Below are 14028 nucleotides of genomic sequence, written 5' to 3'. Positions count from 1 at the left end.
TATTATTAAAATACTATCACATTCTTCCACACTAAACTGGTTGGGCACTATTTTCAGATTTTCTGCATTAAATTGACATTCTCAGTCACTATTTGAAAGCCAAGCAAACACATTTCAGAAGCCATCAGCACTTGGAAATCTGCCTGGATCTCAGCTGCTATGGTCATGATTGTTCCACTCCTTCCTCGGTACAGAAGTAGAGCGCTTTCAGCAAAGGGTGCTACAGGTTTTGCCAATGCTTCTGCACTCAGTTGAGACCATGCCTGGTAGATTCTGGTGGACCAGAAACGAGATGGCCCTGGGCTCATTGATGGTGCAGCAGGCTTCGAGCTGTGCTCACGCAGGCAAAATCAAATAATTTAGTTTGAAGAGGGAAACTATTGTTCTCTCTTAACTTACGTCACAGACACATACTCTCCCTACAAAACTAGCTCAGCTCTCATTTCTGTAACGATCAGCTACCCTCTGCCCACAGCAGGAGAAGAATTGCGTCAGCAAAATAGACGCCGTCATTCTTCCTTCCTGCCACTTGCAATTAAAGCTCAGCGTCTCAGCTCAGCCTAGCAGGGGCACTCAGTCCTGCCTACTTTAAAAACTTGCCTGAAAGTAATAAGGGTTTTTTTTTTCATTTTTAGGAAAGGGATGCAGATGGCATTTTGATGAGCATGACTTTATTGCAGTTATCAACATCCACACATCAGAGAGGTTGTGGTCGCACCCATGGGTGAGAAGTACCTTCCAAGAACGACTAGATAAAGAAAAGGGAAAAAAACAAAAAAGCAGATCCTGTCATTTGCAGCAACGTGGATGAGTCTGGAGGACATTATGCTAAGTGAAATAAGCCAGACGCAGCAAGAATAAAACTGCATAATCTCACTTATATGTGGAGTCTTAAAAAATCAAATACAGACACCACTTAAATGTAGAATCTAAAAAATAATACAAATGAACTTATCTACAAAACAGAAACAGGTTCACAGGCATAGAAAACAAACTTATGGTTACCAAAGCGGGGGTGTGATAAACTAGGAGGTTGGGATTAACAGATACACACTACCATATAAAACATAAAGAAAGAACAGGATTTACTGTATAGAACAGGGAACTATATTCCATATCTTGTAATAACTTATAATGGAAAAGGATCTTAAAAAAGAATATATATATACACATATATCCGAATCACTTTGCTGTACACCTGAAACTAACACAATATTGTAAATCAACTCTACTTCAATTTAAAAAAAAAATCAAATACAGAGAAGCAGAGAGCAGAATGGTGGTTACCAGGGTAAGGAGGCGGGAGAAATGGGGACATGTTAGTCCAAGGGGACAAAGTTGCAGTTATGTAAGATGAATGTCTGGAGATCTTAAGGTACACAGCGTGACGACTGTAGTTGGTAATACCGTCCTGAATACCGGAAGTTTGCTAAAAGGGTAGATTTCAGGAGCTCTCATCACAAAAGAAATATGGCAACTATGGGAAGAAGCTATGTTAGTTAGTTTGACTGTGGTAATCATGTCACTAAGTCTATGTATATCAAATCATCATACTGTACACGCCAGATATGCACAATTTTTATTTTTTAAAAATTAAAAGTAAAATACATTTCTTCCACGAGAGTAAGTGACCCTATTGAGTTGGCATGTAGGGTTACCCTTGAACCTGGAACAAGGGGCAGAGTATGGGTATCTTCTCAGGCTAGCTTTGTGGTCTAGCAGGCAGAGCCCACTGGCTTTTTTTTTTTTTTTTTTTTTTTCTGTACGCGGGCCTCTCACTGTTGGGGCCCCTCCCGTTGCAGAGCACAGGCTCCGGACGCACAGGCTCAGCGGCCATGGCTCACGGGCCCAGCCGCTCTGCGGCATGTGGGATCCTCCCGGACCGGGGCACGAACCCGTGTCCCCTGCGTCGGCAGGCAGACTCCCAGCCACTGTGCCACCAGGGAAGCCCAGAGCCCACTGACTTTTAAGACACCTTCATTTCTCTAAACTCCAATCAGTTCTTCTGGTTGTAGTCAGCATTTCCTATTTGAGTGTGTTTTGGTGACAGTTCACCCATAAGCAATCATTTATGCCACATACTATGCTAGGCGTGAGGAGCGAAGCTAAGTGTGGCCCAGGTCGTGCCCTCACGTTGCTCACATACGCGTTTGCTGTTGACTAGTTGTGTAGGTTGACTCTAGACTCTGGAGGTAGCTTACTTACTCTCCAGTTGAGGATGCTTTCTAGTTAGTTGGGTTACCATTAATGAAATGCAAGCAGCATATGCTTTTCAAACTAATGTACATGATGTCAATTGTGTAAGTTTATTTTTAATTATGGAGTATTCATAATTACATAAATACTGTAACAAACACCCACAGAAATATCTGTGATTTAATAATTCTTAACATTTTGATGTTTCCTTCAGGCCTTTCATTTTAGAAGGGAAAGAGCGATTTAAAAAAACAAAAACGGATATAGTTGAAGTCCTTTTTATAAATGATATGAACATTGTTTTGCCTGTTTATAAACATTGTATGTGGCGTGTGCTACTTGTCTTTCAATAACTAGCTTTCTTGACTTAACATTTTGTTTGAAAAATTGATCCATATTGATAGAGTCCACCTACAGTACATGTTAACTGCTGTATAGTATTCTACTGTTTGAATATATGACAATTTGTTTATTCCTTAGGCTGGGATAGACATTTAGGATGTTAGCAAGTTCTTCCTACTACCAAAAACGTGCTGCATTGATGTTTTTGGCACATAACTCCTCAGGTACCAGTGTGAGAGATTCCCTAGGGTGTGTCCCCAGAAGCAGAATTGCTGAATCAAAGTGGGCAACTCTCCACATTTGCCAGATATTTCCAAATGGTTCTGCAAAGATCTGTACAGATCTGCGTTTCCACACAGCAGTGTGGGACCATTATCATCGCTTCACATCTTCCCCAATATTAGTTATTAAACGACCTCAGTATTTGCCAATCAGATAACTGTGCGATAGAGTCTCTGTTGCTCCGATTTGCATTTCCCTGGGGTTGAGCTTCTTCTCATATATTTGTTTCCCCCTCCGTTAACTGTCTAATCATATTCTTTGCCCACTTTTCTCTTTATTGTTTGCCGTTTCTTCTTTTGAAAGTGTTATTTATATATTCTCATGTGTTACCTTTTTGGTAACATCTCTACTGAGATACAATTCACGTACTATACAATTCACTCACTTAATTCCTTTACTTTTAGTATATTCACAGAGTTGTGTGTCCATCACTACGATCAATTCTAGAATTCTAGAAATTTGTCTTTAGCCCGCACAAAAAAGCTCTGTACACTTTAGCCACCACCCCTCTGTCTCCCCATTTCCCCCAGCCCTAGGCAACCACTAATCTTCTTTCTGTCCCTCTAGATTTGCCTCTTCTGGACATTTTGTATAAATGGAATCATATAACATATGCTCTTTTGGAACTGGCCTCTTCACTTGGCAAATTTCAAGTGTCCTCCATGTTGTGATATACATCAATACTTAATTTTTTCTGTAGTGGTAAAATACACATAACATAAAACTTACCATTTTCACCATTTTTAAGTGTACAGTCCAGTGCCATTAAGTATCAATACAAGGTAATACCATCATCACCACCATCCATCTCCAGAGCTTTTTTATCTTCCTAAACCAAAACTCTGTACTCATTAACCCAAAATCCTCCATCCCCCCTGCCCCCAGTCCCTGGCAACCACCATCGTACTTTGTCTCTGAATTTGACTACTCTAGGTACTGCATACAAGTGAAATCATACAATATTTGTCCTTCTGTGACTGACAATTCATTTAGCATCATGTCCTCAAGGCTGACCCACATTAGAGAGTGTGTCAGAATTTCCTTCCTTTCTAAGGCTAAATAATATTCCATTGTATCTATATACTACATTGCGCTTATCCATTCATCCATCCATGGACATTTGGGTTGCTTCCACCTTTTGGATATTATGCTACTATGAACACTGGTTTACAAATATACATTCGGGCCCTTGCTTTCAATTATTTTGGATATATACCCAGAAATGGAATTGCTATGAGAATTCTATGTTTCATTTTTTGAGGAGCTGCCATACTGTTTTCCTGTTTACATATTTTTAACACTTATCTTTACCGGTAATATTTGTCACAAATATCTTCCCCCAGTATATGGTTGTCTTTATCTTTATTGTAATTTTAATTTAATATCAAATTTATGAATCTTTCCTTTATGGCTTTTGCTTCTCACATCTTATTTAATATGCTTTCCTATTCCAGTGTTGGAAGATAGTCCCCTACATTTCCGCATTTCCCGTATAAGTCTTTAATTTACCTGAATTGACCTCCTTGGATGTTGTGAGATAAAGATCTAATTTAACATTTTTTTTTCCCATTTGGATAACCAAATATTCCAAACATCGAATCCAGACATTCCCCACTAATTTGTAATTCTACCTCCGTTCTAGACCAACTTTCCATATGGATCAATTTCTGGGGTTTCTGGTCTGCTCAATCGATTCATTTTCTATTCTTGCCTCAATACTTTTAATTTAAGCTTTTTAATAAGTCTTAATATTTAGAAAGCAAGTCCCACATCATGTTCTTTTCCATTCAAATCATCTTGTCTATTGTTGGTCCTTCACTCTCACAAGTGAATTTGAGGATTCTCTATTCAAGTTCCATGAACTGCATAGAATTTATAGATTAATATTAACTACAACTTTGTGCTATTGTACCTTCCCATCCATAATACCAAGATCCCGACTCCAGCTGCTTCATTTTACAAGTAAGAACCCCATTGATGTTCCCACGACCACGCAGAGAATCCGAGGAAGAACGAAGTTAGAACCCAAGTCCCATTGCCCAGTGCTTCTTCCACTAACTTCAAATAGGGACGCCCTCGCCCCTGAGAAAGCTTTACCTTCTATTGTCCTTCTACTTAAGTCCAGGCATTAAGTCATCCATTCACTCCATTAGCATTTTGAGGCCAATAGGCCTTGGGCTTAAGGTGTAGGCACAGTCCCTCCTCCAAGCCTCCACTGGGATGCAGCTGTGGGAGCTGAGTGATGATGGCCCAGAGCCATCCCTGGGATCTCCGATTGGCTCTGAGCCCTTGCGTGTGGTTAGCGGAGAGGGGCAGAGGCAGCAACTGGGGGGGAAGAGAGAGGCCTGGGGTTAGTGGAAGGACGCAGTGCTGGGGGTCTGCGGCTGTACGTGAGAACCATGCTGACTCGTGCTCACCAACCCACAGAAGACAAAAGAACAGAAACCAGAGTGCCAGCGTATTAATTTATTGTTAAAACAAAATGTGACCGCCTAGGGCACCAGCACTTACTTCCTATGGCCAAATATTTGCTCCTTGTAGGCAAATTACACAGGATGCCAAATTATAGCCAGAAGTTTGCTTGGTGAGCTCAGAGCCAGAGCAGGGAGAATTGAATTTGTCCTGATGTGGATGTGTCCTGACGTCAGGTGTACTTGCCTCCATAACAAGGCATTGTCAGTGCTGGACATGATGGTCCCAGGTGGGGGGCCTCTCCCTGCAGTGGCTGGACATCAGTGTGTGTGCCCTGAGTCCCTTCCCTCTGCTTCCAAGATGGCTGGTTCTCCTCCTGAAACACACTCTCTTTCTCTAGACAAGATCATGTAGGATCTGATTGGAGCCAGGTTTTTTTGCTCCTCTAATTTCAATTATACTTTAACTTTTAGAGTGGGTTATTTCTAATTTCTTGGAGGCAAGAAGAGACAGGAAGAAGCTCCATTTGGCCAGCAAGGAAACTGAGGCTCAAAAAAGTTAAGCAACTCACTTATCCAAGGTTGCTCAGATAGCGATTGCACGAACTGAATTTCAAGCCAGGTTTTAATCCAACTGAAAGGGGGAAATGTCTGAAAATACACTGAAGGTTAGGTGGCTAAATTTGGTGCCTAACCACATCAGCCTCTGAGGTTAGGAACTTAAAAGCAGAGACCCTGACTTCTCCTCATCTATAACTTCCCACAAGGGCCTGGTCCAAAGTGTGCTCAAACAGGCCCTTCGTACATTGACAGCTGAGCTCTCCCCTCCATCCCAAATGGACCCAAACACACACAGAGGTGTCACACACCAAGCCACATGGTTTTCCTTCTCCCATCAAGCCACCTTTCAATCCACACAGGGTCTACTTCAAGGGGCGCCTGGAAGTTTTTCCTCGACGGTCCACTGGCCTCCTCTCCCTGCCCCACATGCCTCTGGCTGTTTCTGGCCCCCTGGGACACCACCCCCTCCTGGAGCTGCTCCCTAGTGTCCTTGGGCTGGTGATGTCCATTATTTCTGGCCCCATCCCCAGAGACAGAGGCGGGTCCTACCCATATAGCCTGGACCAGCACACCTTTCTCTGACCATGGCCATGGCCTTCATCATGAGTGTGGGGTCTCTTTGCTAGCAAAGTCTCTGTGCCTCCCCCCAGGTGACCAAAGACCCTCTCCCTGCCAGGACTTTGGAGCAGAAGGAAGGAGAAAGTGAGGTCAGAAGAAAATTCCATCTGGCCACATATTTAACAGATATGTGTTTAGTGTCTGTGGGACAGATGTGTTGCAATGAGCTGAGTCCTGGAAGAAGCCGGGACACTAGGGTTCTCGTCCCAGCTCTGCCACCAACTCAACGGGTAGCCTTGAAACTGCCAGTTTAACCTTTCTTTGCCTCAGAGATCATCCAGCCCAAACCTTCTTACATTGCAGTTTCCTATCTGATACAGTTCTCATCTCTGGTAGACTGTGATTCTCTGTGCCTGAGCATTTTTAAGTATTATTCAAACGTAGTATAAAAGAAATAATCAATTTAGTAAAACATATACAGAGAACCATATTCCAATGAGATGCAAGTCCTCTTACGATTACTACAACAAAATGATTCTGGATGATTCAATGAGGTCAGTCCAAAATGGCTTAGAAGAATGGATGACTGCCTTGAACATCAAATACCTGAATAGGAAAGGAAAATGAAGTGAAGCTATCATTTAAGATTTCCTATACGTTATTATAAGTTATTTTGTGTTTTGGCTTTTATAGTAGGAAAAAAATATCTACCTGTAGAATATACAAATGAGTTGTCCATTTTCACAGGTACATCATGAACAAGAAGAATATTTATCATGTGAGACAATACAACTGTGTTTATTTAAGCTTGTTTTATTCAAGGCAACAAATTCAGAACGTATAGGTTGTAAGGATAGCTCAATTTCTAAATCTGTTTCCATTGAGGGTTCTTTCTTTTCTAACTTCTTTCAGCTTCCTTTTCCTTATCTCAGGAGTTCCTGAACTGGGTCTGTGGACATTAAGACGCTTATAGATGCACTTCAGAGGGTCCTTAACCCCTAAAATTGAAGGGCATATGTGCTCTTATACACTAGCTTTCATCTGATTTTCAAAGGGACCCTGGACCTCAAAATGGCCTCTGATTATGCTCCTTGTTCAAACGCAGGGGAGAAAATGTTCTAAGCAAGGCCTGTGTGTGGACAAGCAGCTTAGCGGAAACAATCTTGGATTCTGGCGACAGAGAGACCCAGTTGAAATCAACCTGCCAGAACAACTCTACTTCTGGACAAATTACCTGGATTGTAAGTCTCAATCTCCTCCTGTGGGTAATAGCATTTGCCCGCTCCATGGGGTCATTGTGAGGATGAAATTATTTAATATCTGTAAACCCCAGTGCACCGCCGGTGCTTGGTGGGGGGTAGATGTTATGGAGCCCCAGAGCCTTCTCCCTGGGGTGACTCCCAGCGACCCAGCACACCCCCGGGACCCCACCATGGCCGGAGAATTAAAACACAAGTCCAGGCCACCAACTCAACCTCTCTCTACTTAATGTTCTGTTGCCTTCAGAAGTGACGCTTCTCTGCAAGAGCGGTTTCTATGAGCGTGGACGGCAGCTCTCCACTGGGCAATGTCCAGCTTGCAGGCTCCAATGCCTCCCCCCGCCCTGCAGACGTTACCAGAGGGGAAAAGGCTCCCACACCCACCTCAACACTCAGCCTTGACACAGTTTCCTCCTTCCACCTTTGGCAACAAAGCCACTTCCTTGTCCTCGAGGCACCTACGGATCCCACTTCTACTTCCTCCTTGACTTTCGTTTCTCATACCTTGTCTTGAGCCACATCCTCTGTGCTAGAAACAGCTCCCACTTCCGGTTCGCCCAGCAGCCTCTGAGCACTTCCTCCATGGCTGTCCTCTTTATCAGGAGCTTCGACACCCACATCACCAGGGGATGTTTCTAGACGTGCAGTCGACCCCGACTGGGAAAACGACAAGTTGGTAGTTTCCTAAAAATATGCTGTGAGCTGGAGGCCAGGGGGCCTGTGCTGCTCCCAGGCGCAGTTAGGGACAGCACACGCCTGCTAGTTTCCACCGTGAAGCCAAAGAGAGAGAAATCTCCTCATGCGAGTTGCTAGAACTTGCTGCCTGACGCCGTTTTTCCTGTTTTCCTGGATAAGGAAGAGGGGTCTGCATTCAAACCCCCAGCTCCACACCAACTAGCCTGTGGTCTGGGGCCCTTAACCTCTGTGGGCATCATTCTAGCAGGCAGATGAGACACAGTCTCTATTCAAATACAATCATGAGGTTGATATTCGATGGATTCTGTACCCAAACTAGCCAAGAGCTGAAGGAGGAAGAGAAAGATAGAGCCTTTCTGGCTGAGGTCAGGAAGAAGGGAACATTGGAGCTGAGCCCTTCCAACTCCTGTGAGCTTAGAAAGGAGTTACGGAGTGAGGGTTTATACAAGATTGTTCCATGGTAATAATAACTTCCACCATTTATGGGGCATCTACTTGGTGGCAGGTGTTAAACACGCCTTGTTTCTTATTCTGGCAACGTGCATGTTATTATTCCCATTTTGCAGATGTGGAACGTGAGGTGGAGACGTCAAGATCTTTCCCTCACAGTCGTGGTAGAGCCCCGTTTGTCTGGTGCCACCATTACTGCTACACCCCCTCTCCCAATGTTGTCATTTGCGGTTCTAGAAGGAAAGATGCCCCATACGGCCATAGATGTCATTAAGTGTTATAACGAGACGATGAACCAGGAGGCCTCTGGCTCTATCTTATAAGACAGTCCTTCCATAGGGACCTGGGACATGGCCAGATCTAAATCTTTGGAAAGAGGCAGAAGCAGACAGGGAGGCAGGGAAAGGGGTACCAGACCCTGGTTGGCTCCAGCCTGTCCATGGAGTCTGGAGTCTTTCCCATGGGAAAAAGAGGTCCGTGTCACGAAACCCAAAACTCACGAGGTAGTGACAGCTCCATGATGGGCTTGGTCACTTCCACAGCTGGACACACCCCAAGTCATGGCAGAACTCAGTCAAATAGAGTGCCTGAGTGTCTAGACTTACACATCTGTTGAGCACCCAGAAAGGCAACCAAAGTGCAGTTCTTCCCACGTGGTTCTGCTGTACTTAGCAAAGTCAGAGTCCCGTTCTTCACACGTGAAGCTGGGCCCAAACTCCAGGGTCAGCTGATAAGACTGATAGCTCTGGCCCTTGGCAGAGTGTGGGGTGGCCAACGCCTGAGGTCCCAAAGCGCTTTCCCCTACCGGGTGTTATCAGGTGAGATGGTGCCAGGAGGCTCCTCTCGGGAAGGGGGCCCCCCCGCATCAACTGAGCGCAGCTGCAGGGAATTGAGACCAAAGGTGGTCGAGAGTGCCCCAAGGGGCCATAGGAGTTGTTGATGAAGAACCCCCCTGCCCTGGGTGACTGCCTGTTAGCACAGAGGGCGTTCCTCCATCAATCCGCTGAGAAGCGCCGAGATGGAAGGACACGAGATGCACCGTCAGCTGGTATGAAGTCCCTGCTCCCCCAGCTATTAGCTCTGTGGCCTCGAAGAGGTTTCGTTTTCCAATTCTTTAGACCTTTATTCCTTGTCTGTAAAACAGAGTTAACAACATCCTTTACAAAGGGGTCGTAACGTAACCGAAAGTGGGGTCCAGCTGCTCGCCACTCAAAAGCCAGTAAAGAAGCAAGCTGGTGGAAAGGAAAGTTTGCTGTATTTCGGATGCTGGCAACCAGGGGTGGCGGGGAGGGCAGACGCCTGTCCAAAGGCCAACTCCCACACTGACCCCGACAATCAGGAGGCAAGAGTTTTATAGATGGAGCAGAAACAGCACCAGCAGCTCTGCTGGGCATCTTGAAATTGGTCATGCGGTGGTCTGACCAACCAGCGTCATCTTGATTGCTTGAAGTACAGTTCATCTTCAGTTCCAGGGTCGGTTTGTTCCCATCTCTTTGCAGCCAGTTCTCGGAATTGTGGCAGCTTGTGTCAAGTCTACAGCCTGGTCTTCATGTAGTTAACTTCTTCCGCCTGGTGGAGGCTTCAGTATCTATAAGACAGCTCACAGGATATGGCTCAGAATATTATCTAGAGCCCTTGGGAAGGAACTAAAGGTCCTTGACTCCGCCTACTGACCAGACTACTATTATTTTGTCCTATTTGACTGCTTTTCTTTGTTTCTGCATTCTCTCACTTCTGATTAAACTCATTCTCTGGCTAAAGTTTTTCTACAGATGAAAGGCAGGCGGAGGACAAGGTGGGCAAGGACCACAGAGTACCGCTCTGCTTCAATAAGAGCTAATGGGGATGATGTGGGTAACGCCTGTTGCACACAGCAGGTCCTCAGTGCAGGAGAGCTGATGTTATCATCACTTGGTTGGGTACCAGAATGGCAGTGGTCATCGCTAGGCTTCTAAACAGAAAACTGTAGAACAGGATTCAGCATCAGAGCCAGGAAATCCTACTGCCACCAAGTTGTGCGCACGGGCCCCACAGGGCAATTTTGGTAAAAGGCTGTCCCATCCCAACATACACACACACACACACACACACACACACACACACAAACGGCAGGCCCTGAAGGCCCCTAAAGTATTACGAGGCTCCTGATTCACAAGTCAGATGCATTTCTATTTATTTTTTTAACATCTTTATTGGAGTATAACTGCTTTACAGTGGTGTGTTAGTTTCTGCTGTATAACAAAGTGAATCAGCTACATGAATACATATATCCCCCTATCCCCTCCCTCTTGCGTCTCCCTCCCGCCCTCCCTATCCCACCCCTCTAGGTGGTTACAAAGCACCCACCGAGCTGACCTCCCTGTGCTATGCGGCTGCTTCCCACTAGCTAGCTATTTCACATTTGGTAGTGTATATACGCATTTCTTAAAGGAAGTTACTTACAATGCTTAGCTTCCCTCTGCTTCCAGAATCAAGTGCTCCCAAAGCCTTGAGCCTGAGAGCCGCACTAAGCGCTAACAAATTGTTAAAACACAGATGATTTTCTTGTGGTTTCTCACCCTCAACTCCCCCTCCCAGCAGGTTTCATCAAATGATTGATAGTCTCCATGGAAACTGCTAAAGCCCTGCTCACCTGAAATCCCTGCCCCTACCTGCACCAGCCCAGCCGGTGGGGCAGTCCTGTCCTGTCCTGGCTGCTGAGTTACTCAGCTTTTTCAGATCCCTGAACAAAGGTTATTTTGAAATGGCTTACTTGGCTGGGAGGTGAGTACTTTGTTCCTGAAACCAGGTGCCGAGATGACAAATACTTCCCTTTAACGGTTGGAGGGTTATCAAACAGGGAATCATAGGTCTGACGAGCATTAGAATAATCAGATGGATGGAAACAAGGAAGAACCTTCACCAGCCCATCAACCTGTGAGTACTTTCTGGAGAAATGTGAGCCAGAGAAGTTAGACTCGTCTCCACAATAGCCATTGTTTATGACATTTATACAAAGCACCACCTGAGAAAGCAGCCACTTGTTGTCAGGGCTTGAAAACATACTTGCGTAAACTCAGCACAGCGCGGCACAGCCAGGATAACGGCTGTCCCCTGCCAGCTGCTGGGACTGTGCTGAAGCCCCTTTCCATATTCAAAAAGGTTGTTTCAAGTACATTGAAGCAGGGAAAACCAGTGAGGGAAAATCACAAAGTATATCCGGCTACGAAGAGTTCAGAGTGGGGAAAAAAAATCAAGCTTTCCCAATCTACGCAGTTCCCTGCCAGACAAATGACAATGACAGGGATTGAAATTAAAAGGGAAGGGACACAATGCCCTTTTCATTTAACTTCAAGGGCAAATTCTTTTGCTTTGCAGCAACGTTTGCCAACCCCTCACCTAGGATTCTCCCCAGGGACACGGGAGACTTTTCAAGCCTCTCATAAGAGCTCACAAAACGGCTTTAGAAATAGGACTAACCTTTTGCAAATTGAGAAGTCCGGCTTCGTTTTTTATCTGAGGGAGAAAAGGGAGCCACAGGAAGCAGGACTAGAAACACACCACAAAGAACACCAGCAACAAACTAAGTTAGTAACTCTGAACACCCAGGAACATATCCGCGCTTCATTCATTCAACAAACCTTGGTTAAACTATTACCTACCAGACACTGGGAGTTACTGGGATGTAAAAATGAATAAATCTGGGTCTGCGTCCTTGAGGAGCTCACAGGGAAAGATAGGCACTAAGAAAACAATTATGTTACCGGGGGCCAGCAGCACAGCAGGGGTAGGAGCCCATGACACCGGAACCAGCTGGTCCATTGTGGGGTTCGAGGACAAGGGGATTTTGCTGCAGGGAGAAGGGTAGAGATTGGATAAGAAAGGATGAGATTGAAAGTTCAGAAATGGGAGTTCCAGCCACATGTGAAGGTGCACCTCTGCTATCCTCGGTGCCTTATTAGAATGCCTGCCTCCTGACACTGCAGAGCTGTTCAAAGGTTAATGGGAAAATGTGGGAAACCATCCTGAGAAATTTCAGGAAAGATCCTAAAATCGTCACATTTGAGAGCTCTTTCGTATTAGACTTTTGTCCTAATCAACATGATTCCACCTGACACCATTTTTATCGCTGATTAAGGTCAACTGCTCTTTTTTAAAGTATACTTATTTCCTTAAAGATCTTCAAATACATTTCTGTGTTTTAATCAATTAAGGAGTATTTACTGAACGCCTCCCTTGTGCCATATCCTGTTTGCCATCTATAAATAAGTCTTGAAAAGTGCAACCAAGCAAGAGTCTATCAGCGGCACCAATCTTCTGGTTTCCCCTTTCATTTGGTATTCAATAAGTATGATTTTTTTCCTTCAAGAAAAGGTATAGCCAGTCACGCTTTTTCATGTTTTTGTTTTCTGTGCAAAGAGCCTCACTTGCCGTAGAAATAAAGACAATGGCATTTGGCAAGGGAAGCAAATATTATATGTGGAGATCGGGATTTTACCATCCCCGGAAAATGGACTTAAGCTAAAGTCTAAAATTTGACACTGTTGGTGTTTCTAATAGTAACAGATTTGAGAGAGCGAGTTGGCTGACAGTGCCAACAAAAAGCCAGCAGTTCGTGGCGTAGCCCGGGCTCAGCCATACGACAGAACCCGTATCTTCCTCTGCACGCGTGCCCATCATCGGCTGTCCTGTTAAGCTTCACTGAAGGGATGACCAGCCTTCCGAGGGGCTCTGTGACAATGCACTGACTCAGTGACTTCGCCCTATCTTGTCTGAGTTGTATCTGGGCACTGTTTTGTTTTTTTTTTTCTTTTTCCTTTAAGCAGACAGAAGAAAAGGAATGCCAAGATTACCGATGCATTAAGTGATTGAGAAATGTTTGCCATTTAAAGCCGTTTCACTTCCTGCCTAATGCCACAAAGAAGCTTTTTAATAAAGTTAGCCTTTGCTTTTCTTAATGTCACTATGCATCTGGCTTGTTTTGCCTGCTTTTCAACACTGGGTATAATAATGAAATGCTTGTTTCCATTACGTAGAACAACCATATTTCAAGGCAGTCGATGAAGAGAAAAAAAGTCAGTGGAAGCCCCAGAGGAGGACAGAGAGGAGGGATGAGCATGGAGATGGAGATGGCCCAGTGGGAGAAGAGACGGCAGGCAACGGGGACCCGGATCCTCACACTCTGCTCTGAAGGCTGCCGTCAAGTTCCCATGGGAATCAGAACCCTCAGGCTGTGGACGGACGGTGAACAGTTAGCGGCTCCCAGAGCAAGGGCCACCCCCGCTTAGCATTTG

This window comes from Monodon monoceros, unplaced genomic scaffold (assembly GCF_005190385.1).
Source record: "Monodon monoceros isolate NGI ecotype Baffin Bay Population unplaced genomic scaffold, NGI_Narwhal_1 Super_Scaffold_19, whole genome shotgun sequence".
NCBI classification, from domain to species: Eukaryota; Metazoa; Chordata; class Mammalia; order Artiodactyla; family Monodontidae; genus Monodon; species Monodon monoceros.
This window is presented reverse-complemented; position numbering follows the sequence as displayed.